Raw genomic sequence first — 12288 nt, forward strand, 5'->3', positions numbered from 1 at the left:
TAATAATCGTTGTAATCTTATCAGCCAATTTGTTTTCAAATTGTATAAACTACATAATAGATGCCTGAAAAAAGTACATGAGCCAGGCAAATGATTTAGATAAAATTAAAAAAAAAAGAAATAACAATGATTACAATCAAATGAATATTTGTGGAGCATAGAATAAATTAATGATTAATAAATAAAAATGACTAATAAATCAATATAATACAAAAAAAAAACAATATATATATAATGATTTTTGAATAGATTTTAGTGATTCTGACAGTTTAGAGTTGTTAAAAGCATGAGATGGATTGTTATACATCTAAATACTTAATATGGAATGGCAACAAATAAGTGCCACTTTACAGAGTATCAGGATAAAATTTGATAAGTCATATAAATGCTTATCTCAGAATAGAAATATTCTAACCGAAACAATTAATAAACATGCTAAGATATTAGTAGAATGCTTTAATGAGGCACGGGTACTAATACACAACAACAGGGGAAAATTAAATCAAGCTCAAGACAAAGTTGAAAGGACCAGCAAGAAACTTAATAGGGAACGAAAATACAATAGACCAAATCATCAACCGACTTAAAAATAATGTCAAAGGTGAGTCTATTAACAATCTATCTGCAAGGTTATTGAATCTTACGCAGAATAACAAAACAGCTAATGTCTATACCCAAGAGGTAGAAAAGCTAGCTAAAGCTCTAGAAGGAGCATATATTGAACAGGAATTCAGTATGGAACAAGGTAGAATGCTTAGTACCAAACATGCGGTGACAGCAATGAAGAAAAATTGCATTCACAACGAAGTAAAAGCGGTTTTGCGTGCTCATACATTTGACAACATGGATGAAGCAATATCTGCTTTCATAGAAACTTCAAATGAAATATCAGAAGAAAAACACTCCATCATGTATTACCAAAATTACGCTCAACGCGGTGGAAACCGTGGTCGAGGTAATTTCAGAGGTCGCAACTACAACAGAGGCGGCCAACGATACTACAACAATGGTGGCAGTAGTAATAATAACTCTAATAACTCTAGAGGTGGCTCAAACAGAGGCAGCTCAAATAGAGGTAATAGAAGACATAATAATAACAATCAAGTACGAGTTACACAAGGTAACTCGGAAAACACTCAAACCCCCTTGAGCAACCAGTCTTAACCAGTTTAATAAGAATACAGAATCAGAGAAATAATAAAATCCTAACATTATTAGTAGATACTGGAGCGAATATATCAATTTTAAAAGATAACAATCTAAGCTCAGATATAAATGTAAATTTAAAAACAAATATATCAGGAATTGGTCAGGGAATTGTACAATCAATAGGATTAGCTACAATAGATCTCCTCTTCGATTATTTCATAATCAGTCACAACTTTCAAATAGTCCAAAACGAATTTCCCGTACCTTGTGACGGAATTCTAGGACTCGATTTTATAAAGAAATTCAATTGCATATTAGATTATCAAAACGATGAACTAATATTAAAACCAAGAACGTTAGATTACCAAATACATGTACCGCTATTACAAAATGATATTGATAATTCAATATTATTACCAGCAAGGTCAGAAGTAATGAGAAAAGTCACACTTCGGACTGATAAAGATACTGTATTAATACCAAACCAGGAAATTCATCCCGGAGTATTAATTGCTAACAGTATCGTGAAAAGTAATAGTGCAATAGTTCGTATTTTAAATACAACAGATCAGAATATAAATATTAAAAACCCAAATATTATATTCGAGCCAATAGACGATTACGAAATCAAATCAATAAATGATAATAAAATTAATAGAACAAAAGAAGTTCTAAATAAATTACAATTTCCTGAACATGTTAAAGAAGAACTCACAGAATTATGTACCAAATATAGTGATATATTTGGTTTAGAAACAGAAGCTATTTCAAGTAATAATTTTTATAAATAAAAATTAAGATTATCAGATAAAACTCCAGTATATATTAAGAATTATAGAAATGCAGAGACAGAAAAACCCGAAATAAACAGACAGGTCGAAAAATTGATAAAAGATGGTATAGTCGAACCATCCATATCAGAATATAACAGCCCACTTCTCTTGGTTCCCAAGAAATCACTCCCAAATTCAAAAGAAAAAGATGGCGTTTAGTAGTTGATTATCGACAAATTAATAAAAAACTTCTAGCAGACAAATATCCATTGCCAAGAATAGAAGAAATATTAGATCAATTAGGTCGAGCTAAATATTTTTCATGTCTCGATCTCATGTCAGGATTTCACCAAATAGAACTAGAAGATAAATCTAGGAACATAACATCATTTTCTACGAGCACTGGCTCATATCGTTTTACGCGATTACCGTATGGTCTAAAAGTAGCACCAAATTCATTTATGAGAATGATGCAACTTGCTTTTTCTGGCTTAGAACCATCGCAAGCATTCCTCTACATGGATGATTTAGTGGTTATAGGATGTTCAAAACGACATATGTTCAAAAATCTTACAAATATATTTGAACTTTGTAGAAAACACAATTTAAAATTAAATCCGGAGAAATGTTCATTCTTTTTACACGAGGTAACATTTCTAGGTCATAAATGTACAGACCATGGCATTCTTCCTGATGAAAAAAAATATGATGTTATTAAAAACTATCCAACTCCAACAGATGCAGATAGTGCACGACGTTTTGTCGCTTTTTGTAATTATTACAGAAGATTCATTAATAATTTCGCGCAATACTCACGTCATTTAACAAAATTGTGCAAGAAAAATGTTCAATTCGAGTGGACTAAAGAATGTGAAGAATCATTTAAATATCTTAAAAAGGCATTAATGAAACCAACATTATTGCAATACCCTGATTTCAGCATAGAATTTTGCATAACCACAGATGCAAGTAAACATGCATGTGGTGCAGTACTATCTCAAGAGTACGACGGTGCGCAACTGCCAATTGCATATGCATCGAGAGCTTTCACACAGGAAGAAAGCAACAAATCAACTACAAAACAAGAATTAGCCGCTATACATTGGGCAATAAAACTTTTCAGACCATATGTCTACGGAAGACATTTCTTAGTAAAAACAGATCATAGACCGTTAGTCCATCTTCAAAGCTGACTAGAATGAGATTAGATTTAGAAGAGTATCAATTTACAGTTGAATACCTCAAGGGGAAGGATAATCACGTTGCGGATGCATTATCTCGCATAAACGTAGAAGAATTAATACAAATGAACAAAAAAATATTGATGGTACAAACGAGATCATTAAAACTACAGGAAAACATCTGCGCAGATGAAAAAATTAAAATGCATGAAAATATATATGAGCCCAATGTCTATGAAGTTGTTAGCAATAACGACGTAAAGAAATTCGTGAAATTAAAAATGAACAATTTTAAATGTATATTTAAAAGAGGAAAACAAATAATTTCACAATTTTCAGTTAAAGATTTATATTCTAATGAAAAATTCGATTTAGGTCAATTTTTTCAAAGGCTTATTTCAGAAGCCGGGATACACAAAATCATTAACTTACAGTGAACAAATTTTCGAATCTGTCACTTTAAATGAATTTAAAAATAAGGGCAATAAAGAATTAATAAATATAAAAATAGCGCTATTACAAAAAGTGACACACATAGACAAAAATGACAAAAGTCAAATTAATGCAATCCTGTTAAGATATCATAACGATCCAATAGAAGGAGGCCATACAGGGATTACGCGTACCCTGTCCAAAATAAAGAAATTGTACTATTGGCCCAAAATGGTTCAAACCATTAAAAATTATGTAAAACGTGTGTAGACTGCCAAAAGCGAAAACTACAACACATACAAAAGCCCCTATGATCATAACAAATACCCCAAACACAGCATTTGACACTGTTTTAATTGATACAATTGGACCTTTACCACGAACAGAACATGGTAATGAGTATGCAATAACTATTATATGCGACCTTACAAAATATCTAGTTACAATCCCAGTAGTAGATAAAAGCGCAAAAACAGTAGCCAAAGCGATTTTTGAATCATTTGTACTAAAGTACGGTCCTATGAAGACGTTCATAACAGACATGGGTACTGAGTACAAAAATTCACTTATACAAGACCTGTGCAAATATATGAAAATCAGTAATATAGTTTCAACTGCACATCATCACCAGACTTTAGGAACAGTAGAAAGAAGTCATCGAACATTCAACGAATATATCCGTTCTTACATATCGATCGACAAAGATGATTGGGACATATGGATAAATTATTTCACATATTGTTTCAATACTACTCCATCAACAGTACATGACTACTGTCCATTTGAACTTGTTTATGGTAGACTACCAAGACAATTCATAGAATTTAATAACTTACAAAAAATAGATCCAATATATAACATAGACGACTATGCAAAAGAATTTAAGTTTAGATTACAAGTAGCATATAAAAGAGCTAAACTAATGATAGAAAAAGAAAAACAAAAACGAAAATTAGAGTATGACAAAAAAGTAAATGACTTAAAGCTAGAAGTAGGAAATCTAGTGTTACTTAAAAATGATACAGGTCATAAATTAGACAATCAATACTTAGGACCTTATAAAGTAATAAAAATAGAAGATAGAAACAATATAGTAGTAGATGTAGGAAAAAAGAAACCACAAACAGTTAATAAGAATAGACTAAAGTTATTCAAAAATTAATACATTTCACAAATCAAAACAAAATGAAATCAATTCATTTACTCTTAATCTAAATACTTGATAATAACGTTTATTACTACACAAAAAAAAAAATAATATATATATACATTAATAATTAATAAATATAAGAACTAAACACACTTTACACGATATACACTCCATATTACATACATTAAAAATAACTTCATATTACATATATACGTTATTTTTCAAAAGGAGGGAGATGTGGTATGCACATATATCGAAGTTACACTGTAACCAGAGTAACATTAAATACGGAAGCAGCAACTCTCTGTTGCTGCCCGAAATACATAAATAGTGCATTGACACTTTAATATAAAGAAAACAACAAATGCCCAGCGCAGTTCAAGTGCACTGCAATATGATGTCAGCTGAACTGCAGCCGGCACATTAAAAGCCGCGTCAGCATAAACGCCGGCCACTGACCGTTATCTGTGCATAACACATGCTCCTCCATATAGTACATATATATATAATTATATATTAAATAATACTTATGTATAATAAGCAGCGCTGCCGCCACTTCTTCAACGAAGCAGCGACTTAGCAGCGTCTCAAATAGTTTACTTAGGTTTAAGAACAAATGTAACGAATGATTCGGAAAATAAACGTCCACTTGAGCGAACCTTCGCTCGTGGTTTAAAAAAACACGACCTCACCGCCTTTACTGAATACACACCGTCGCAAATTTTTACGATTTTTTCATGCTTTCACTGTAGAAAATTTTTCCGATTTTTTCATGCTTTCACTGTCCCAAATTTTTACGATTTTTTCATGCTTTCACTGTCGAAAACTTTTCCGATTTTTTCATGCTTTCACCGTCGCAAATTTTACGATTTTTTCATGCTTTCACTGTCGAAAATTTTTCCGATTTTTCATGCTTTCACTGTCAAAAATTTTTCCGATTTTTCATGCTTTCACCGTCGCAAATTTTTCCGATTTTTTCATGCTTTCAGTGTCGAAAATTTTTCCGATTTTTCCGACTTTTTCATGCTTTCACCGTCGCAAATTTTTCGATTTTTTCATGCTTTCACTGTCGAAAATTTTTCGGATTTTTCATGCTTTCACCATCGCAAATTTTTCCGATTTTTCATGCTTTCACCGTCGCAAATTTTACGATTTTTCATGCTTTTTCACCATGTCGCAAATTTTACGATTTTTCATGCTTTCACGTCGCAAATTTTTCCGATTTTTTCATGCTTTCACCGTCGCAAATTTTTACGATTTTTTCATGCTTTCACTGTCGCAAATTTTTCCGATTTTTCATGCTTTCACCGTCGCAAACTTTTACGATTTTTTCATGCTTTCACTGTCGAAAACTTTTCCGATTTTTCATGCTTTCACCGTCGCAAATTTTACGATTTTTCATGCTTTCACTGTCGAAAATTTTTGCGATTTTTTCATGCTTTCACTGTCGCAAATTTTTCCGATTTTTCATGCTTTCACTGTCAAAAATTTTTACGATTTTTTCATGCTTTCACTGTCGAAAATTTTACGATTTTTCATGCTTTCACTGTCTAAAATTTTTACGATTTTTTCATGCTTTCACTGTCGAAAATTTTTCCAATTTTTCCGATTTTTTCATGCTTTCACCATCGCAAATTTTTACGATTCTTTCATGCTTTCACTGTCGCAAATTTTTACGATTTTTCCGATTTTTCCGATTTTTTCATGCTTTCACCGTCGCAAATTTTTACGATTTTTCATGCTTTCACTGTCGAAAATTTTACGATTTTTCATGCTTTCACCGTCGCAAATTTTACGATTTTTCATGCTTTCACTGTCGAAAATTTTTCCGATTTTTTCATGCCTTCACCGTCGCAAAATTTTCCGATTTTTCATGCTTTCACTGTCGAAAATTTTTCGATTTTTCATGCTTTCACCGTCGCAAAATTTTACCGATTTTTCATGCTTTCACTGTCGAAATTTTACGATTTTTTTTTCACCGATTTTATTAATTTATTAAATCCAAAATTTTTTATTTTCCAAAATTTCCCCGATTTTTAATTTTTTAATATTTTCAAAATTTTCCCGAATTTTTATTTTTCAAAATTTTCCGATTTTAAATTTTTTTTCCAAAATTTTTCGATTTTTAATTTTATTTTAATTAAATCCAAAATTTTTTAATTTTAATTTTTTATTTTCCAAAATTTTCCCGATTTTTTTCATGCTTTCACTGTCGCAAATTTTTCCGATTTTTCATGCTTTCACCGTCGCAAATTTTTTACGATTTTTCATGCTTTCACCGTCGAAAATTTTCCGATTTTTCATGCTTTCACCGTCGAAAATTTTTTTTCCGCTTTCACTGTCGAAAATTTTTCCGATTTTCATGCTTTCACCATCGCAAAATTTAACGATTTTTCATGCTTTCACTGTCGCAAAATTTTCCGATTTTTCATGCTTTCACTGTCGCAAAATTTTACGATTTTTATGCTTTCACTGTCGCAAATTTTTCCGATTTTTCATGCTTTCACTGTCGCAAAATTTTACGATTTTTCATGCTTTCACTGTCGCAAAATTTTACGATTTTTCATGCTTTCACTGTCGAAAATTTTTCCGATTTTTCATGCTTTCACCGTCGCAAATTTTACGATTTTTCATGCTTTCACTGTCGAAAATTTTTCCGATTTTTCATGCCTTCACTGTCGAAAATTTTCCGATTTTTCATGCTTTCACCGTCGCAAATTTTTCCGATTTTTCATGCTTTCACTGTCGCAAAATTTTACGATTTTTCATGCTTTCACTGTCGAAAATTTTCCGATTTTTCATGCTTTTATCGTCGAAAATTTTACGATTTTTCATGCTTTCACCGTCGCAAATTTTACGATTTTTCATGCTTTCACTGTCGAAAATTTTTCCGATTTTTCATGCTTTCACTGTCGCAAAATTTTCCGATTTTTCATGCTTTCACTGTCGAAAATTTTCCGATTTTTCATGCTTTCACCATCGCAAATTTTACGATATTTTCATGCTTTCACTGTCGAAAATTTTCCGATTTTTCATGCTTTCACCGTCGATTTTTAAATTTTGTATTTTCGTCAAAATTTTCCGATTTTAATTTTATTTATTAATTTCCAAAATTTTCCCGATTTTTAATTTTTATTTTCCAAAATTTTCCCGATTTTTTGATTTTATGCTTTCACTTTCGCAAAATTTTCCGATTTTTCATGCTTTCACTGTCGCAAATTTTCCGATTTTCATGCTTTCACTGTCGAAAATTTTTCCGATTTTTCATGCTTTCACCGTCGCAAAATTTTATTTTTTGCTTTTTTTAATGCTTTCACTGTCGAAAATTTTCCGATTTTTATGCTTTCACCGTCAAAATTTTACGATTTTTCATGCTTTCACTGTCGAAAATTTTCCGATTTTTTTTATGCTTTTTTTGTCGAAAATTTTTCCGCTTTCACTGTCGAAAATGCTTTCACTTTCGCAAATTTTTCCGATTTTTAATGCTTTCATTGTCGAAAATTTTCCGATTTTTCAAATTTTTCGATTTTTGCTTTCACCGTCGAAAATTTTCCGATTTTCATGCTTTCACCGTCGCAAATTTTTACGATTTTTCATGCTTTCACTGTCGAAAATTTTCCGATTTTTCATGCTTTCACCGTCGCAAAATTTTACGATTTTTCATGCTTTCACTGTCGAAAATTTTTCCGATTTTCATGCTTTCACCGTCGAAAATTTTTCCGATTTTTCATGCTTTCACTGTCGCAAATTTTCCGATTTTTCATGCTTTCAGTGTCGAAAATTTTCCGATTTTTTTTCCGATTTTTCATGCTTTCACCGTCGCAAATTTTTCGATTTTCATGCTTTCACTGTCAAAATTTTTCCGATTTTTCATTTTCACCATCGCAAATTTTCGCAAATTTTTCCGATTTTTCCATGCTTTCACCGTCGCAAATTTTACGATTTTTCATGCTTTCACCGTCGAAAATTTTACGATTTTTCATGCTTTCACTGTCGAAAATTTTACGATTTTTCATGCTTTCACTGTCGAAAAACGATTTTTCAAATTTTTCCGATTTTCATGCTTTCATGCTTTCGCAAATTTTTCCGATTTTTCATGCTTTCACCGTCGAAAATTTTACGATTTTTTCATGCTTTCACCGTCGAAAATTTTCCGATTTTTCATGCTTTCACCGTCGAAAATTTTCCGATTTTTCATGCTTTCACCGTCGCAAATTTTTCCGATTTTTTCATGCTTTCACCGTCGCAAATTTTACGATTTTTCATGCTTTCACCGTCGAAAATTTTACGATTTTTCATGCTTTCACTGTCGAAAATTTTACGATTTTTCATGCTTTCACTGTCGATTTTTCATGCTTTCACTGTCGAAAATTTTACGATTTTTCATGCTTTCACTGTCGAAAATTTTTCCGATTTTTCCGATTTTTCATGCTTTCACCATCGCAAATTTTTCCGATTTTTCATGCTTTCACTGTCGAAAATTTTACGATTTTTCATGCTTTCACCGTCTAAAATTTTTACGATTTTTCATGCTTTCACCGTCGAAAAATTTTCCGATTTTTCATGCTTTCACCGTCGCAAATTTTCCGATTTTTCATGCTTTCACCGTCGAAAATTTTACGATTTTTCATGCTTTCACTGTCGAAAATTTTCCGATTTTTATGCTTTCACCGTCGCAAATTTTTCCGATTTTCCGATGCTTTCACCGTCGCAAATTTTACGATTTTTCATGCTTTCACTGTCGAAAATTTTCCGATTTTTCATGCTTTCACCATCGCAAATTTTACGATTTTTCATGCTTTCACTGTCGAAAATTTTTCCGATTTTTCATGCTTTCACTGTCGAAAATTTTACGATTTTTCATGCTTTCACCGTCGCAAATTTTTTTTTCCGATTTTTCATGCTTTCACCGTCGCAAATTTTCCGATTTTTCATGCTTTCACTGTCGAAATTTTACGATTTTTCATGCTTTCACCGTCGCAAATTTTTCCGATTTTTCATGCTTTCACCGTCGAAAATTTTTCCGATTTTTCATGCTTTCACTGTCGAAAATTTTACGATTTTTCATGCTTTCACTGTCGAAAATTTTCCGATTTTTCATGCTTTCACTGTCGAAAATTTTCCGATTTTTCATGCTTTCACCGTCAAAATTTTACGATTTTTCATGCTTTCACTGTCGAAAATTTTTCCGATTTTTCATGCTTTCACCGTCGCAAATTTTACGATTTTTCATGCTTTCACTGTCGAAAATTTTTCCGATTTTTCATGCTTTCACTGTCGCAAATTTTTCCGATTTTTCATGCTTTCACTGTCGAAAATTTTACGATTTTTCATGCTTTCACTGTCGAAAATTTTACGATTTTTCATGCTTTCACTGTCAAAATTTTACGATTTTTCATGCTTTCACTGTCGAAAATTTTTCCGATTTTTCCGATTTTTCATGCTTTCACCGTCACAAAATTTTACGATTTTCATGCTTTCACTGTCGCAAAATTTTACGATTTTTCATTGCTTTCACTGTCGAAAATTTTTCCGATTTTTCATGCTTTCACCGTCGAAAATTTTCCGATTTTTCATGCTTTCACCGTCGCAAATTTTACGATTTTTCATGCTTTTTACGAAAATTTTTCATGCTTTCACCGTCGCAAATTTTTCCGATTTTTCATGCTTTCACCGTCGCAAATTTTTCCGATTTTTCATGCTTTCACCGTCGAAAATTTTTCCGATTTTTCATGCTTTCACCGTCGCAAAATTTTCCGATTTTTCATGCTTTCACCGTCGAAAATTTTTCCGATTTTTCATGCTTTCACCGTCGCAAATTTTACGATTTTTCATGCTTTCACTGTCGCAAATTTTTCCGATTTTTTTTAATTTTCATTATTTTTCCGATTAAATCGCAAAATTTTTCCGATTTTTCATGCTTTCACCGTCGCAAAATTTTTTATTTTTTTCATGCTTTTGTCAAAATTTTCCGATTTTTTAATTTTTTTTTCCAAATTTTTCCCGATTTTTTTCATGCTTTCACTGTCGCAAATTTTCCGATTTTTTTTCATGCTTTCATTGTCGCAAAATTTTCCGATTTTTCATGCTTTCATTGTCCAAAATTTTCCGATTTTTCATGCTTTCACCGTCGAAAATTTTTACGATTTTTCATGCTTTCACTGTCGCAAATTTTTCCGATTTTTCATGCTTTCACCGTCGCAAATTTTACGATTTTTCATGCTTTCACTGTCGAAAATTTTTCCGATTTTTCATGCTTTCACCGTCGCAAATTTTACGATTTTTCATGCTTTCACTGTCGAAAATTTTTCCGATTTTTCATGCTTTCACTGTCGAAAATTTTTCCGATTTTTTCATGCTTTCACCATCGCAAAATTTAACGATTTTTTCATGCTTTCACTGTCGCAAATTTTTCCGATTTTTTCATGCTTTCACCGTCGCAAAATTTTACGATTTTTCATGCTTTCACTGTCGCAAATTTTTCCGATTTTTCATGCTTTCACTGTTTAAAAATTTTCCGATTTTTTCATGCTTTCACTGTCGCAAAATTTTTCCGATTTTTCATGCTTTCACTGTCGAAAATTTTTCCGATTTTTCATGCTTTCACCGTCGCAAATTTTCCGATTTTTCATGCTTTCACTGTCGAAAATTTTTCCGATTTTTCATGCTTTCACTGTCGAAAATTTTTCCGTATTTTTCATGCTTTCACCGTCGCAAAATTTTAACGATTTTTCATGCTTTCACTGTCGCAAATTTTTCCGATTTTTCATGCTTTCACTGTCGAAAATTTTTCCGATTTTTCATGCTTTCATCGTCGAAAATTTTACGATTTTTCATGCTTTCACCGTCGCAAATTTTTACGATTTTTTCATGCTTTCACTGTCGAAAATTTTTCCGATTTTCTCATGCTTTCACCGTCGAAAATTTTATCGATTTTTTCATGCTTTCACCGTCGCAAATTTTTACGATTTTTTCATGCTTTCACTGTCGCAAATTTTTCCGATTTTTTAATTTTTTTTTCATGCTTTCACCGTCGCAAATTTTTCCGCTTTTTCATGCTTTCACCGTCCAAAATTTTTCCGAATTTTTTTTTCATGCTTTCACTGTTTCAAAATTTTCCCGATTTTTTTTTTTATTTTTCAAAATTTCCCAGATTTTTTTTTCCGATTTTTCATGCTTTCACTTTCGCAAAATTTTTCATTTTTTCATGCTTTCACTGTCCAAAATTTTCCGCTTTTTTTTTCATGCTTTTTTCAAAATTTTCCCAATTTTTAATTTTCCAAAATTTTTCCGATTTTTAATTTTTTAATTAATTAAATCCAAAATTTTCCCGATTTTTTAATTTTTTATTTTCCAAAATTTTTCCGATTTTTCTGATTTTTCATGCATTCAGTGTCGAAAATTTTTCCGATTTTTTCATGCTTTCACCGTCGCAAATTTTTACGATTTTTTTTTCATGCTTTCACTGTCTCAAATTTTTCCGATTTTTCATGCTTTCACTGTCGAAAATTTTTCCGATTTTTCATGCTTTCACCGTCGCAAATTTTACGATTTTTCATGCTTTCACTGTCGAAAATTTTTCCGATTTTTTCATGCCTTCACT

This window comes from Drosophila sulfurigaster, unplaced genomic scaffold (genome assembly GCF_023558435.1).
Source record: "Drosophila sulfurigaster albostrigata strain 15112-1811.04 unplaced genomic scaffold, ASM2355843v2 ctg88_pilon, whole genome shotgun sequence".
Taxonomy (NCBI): domain Eukaryota; kingdom Metazoa; phylum Arthropoda; class Insecta; order Diptera; family Drosophilidae; genus Drosophila; species Drosophila sulfurigaster.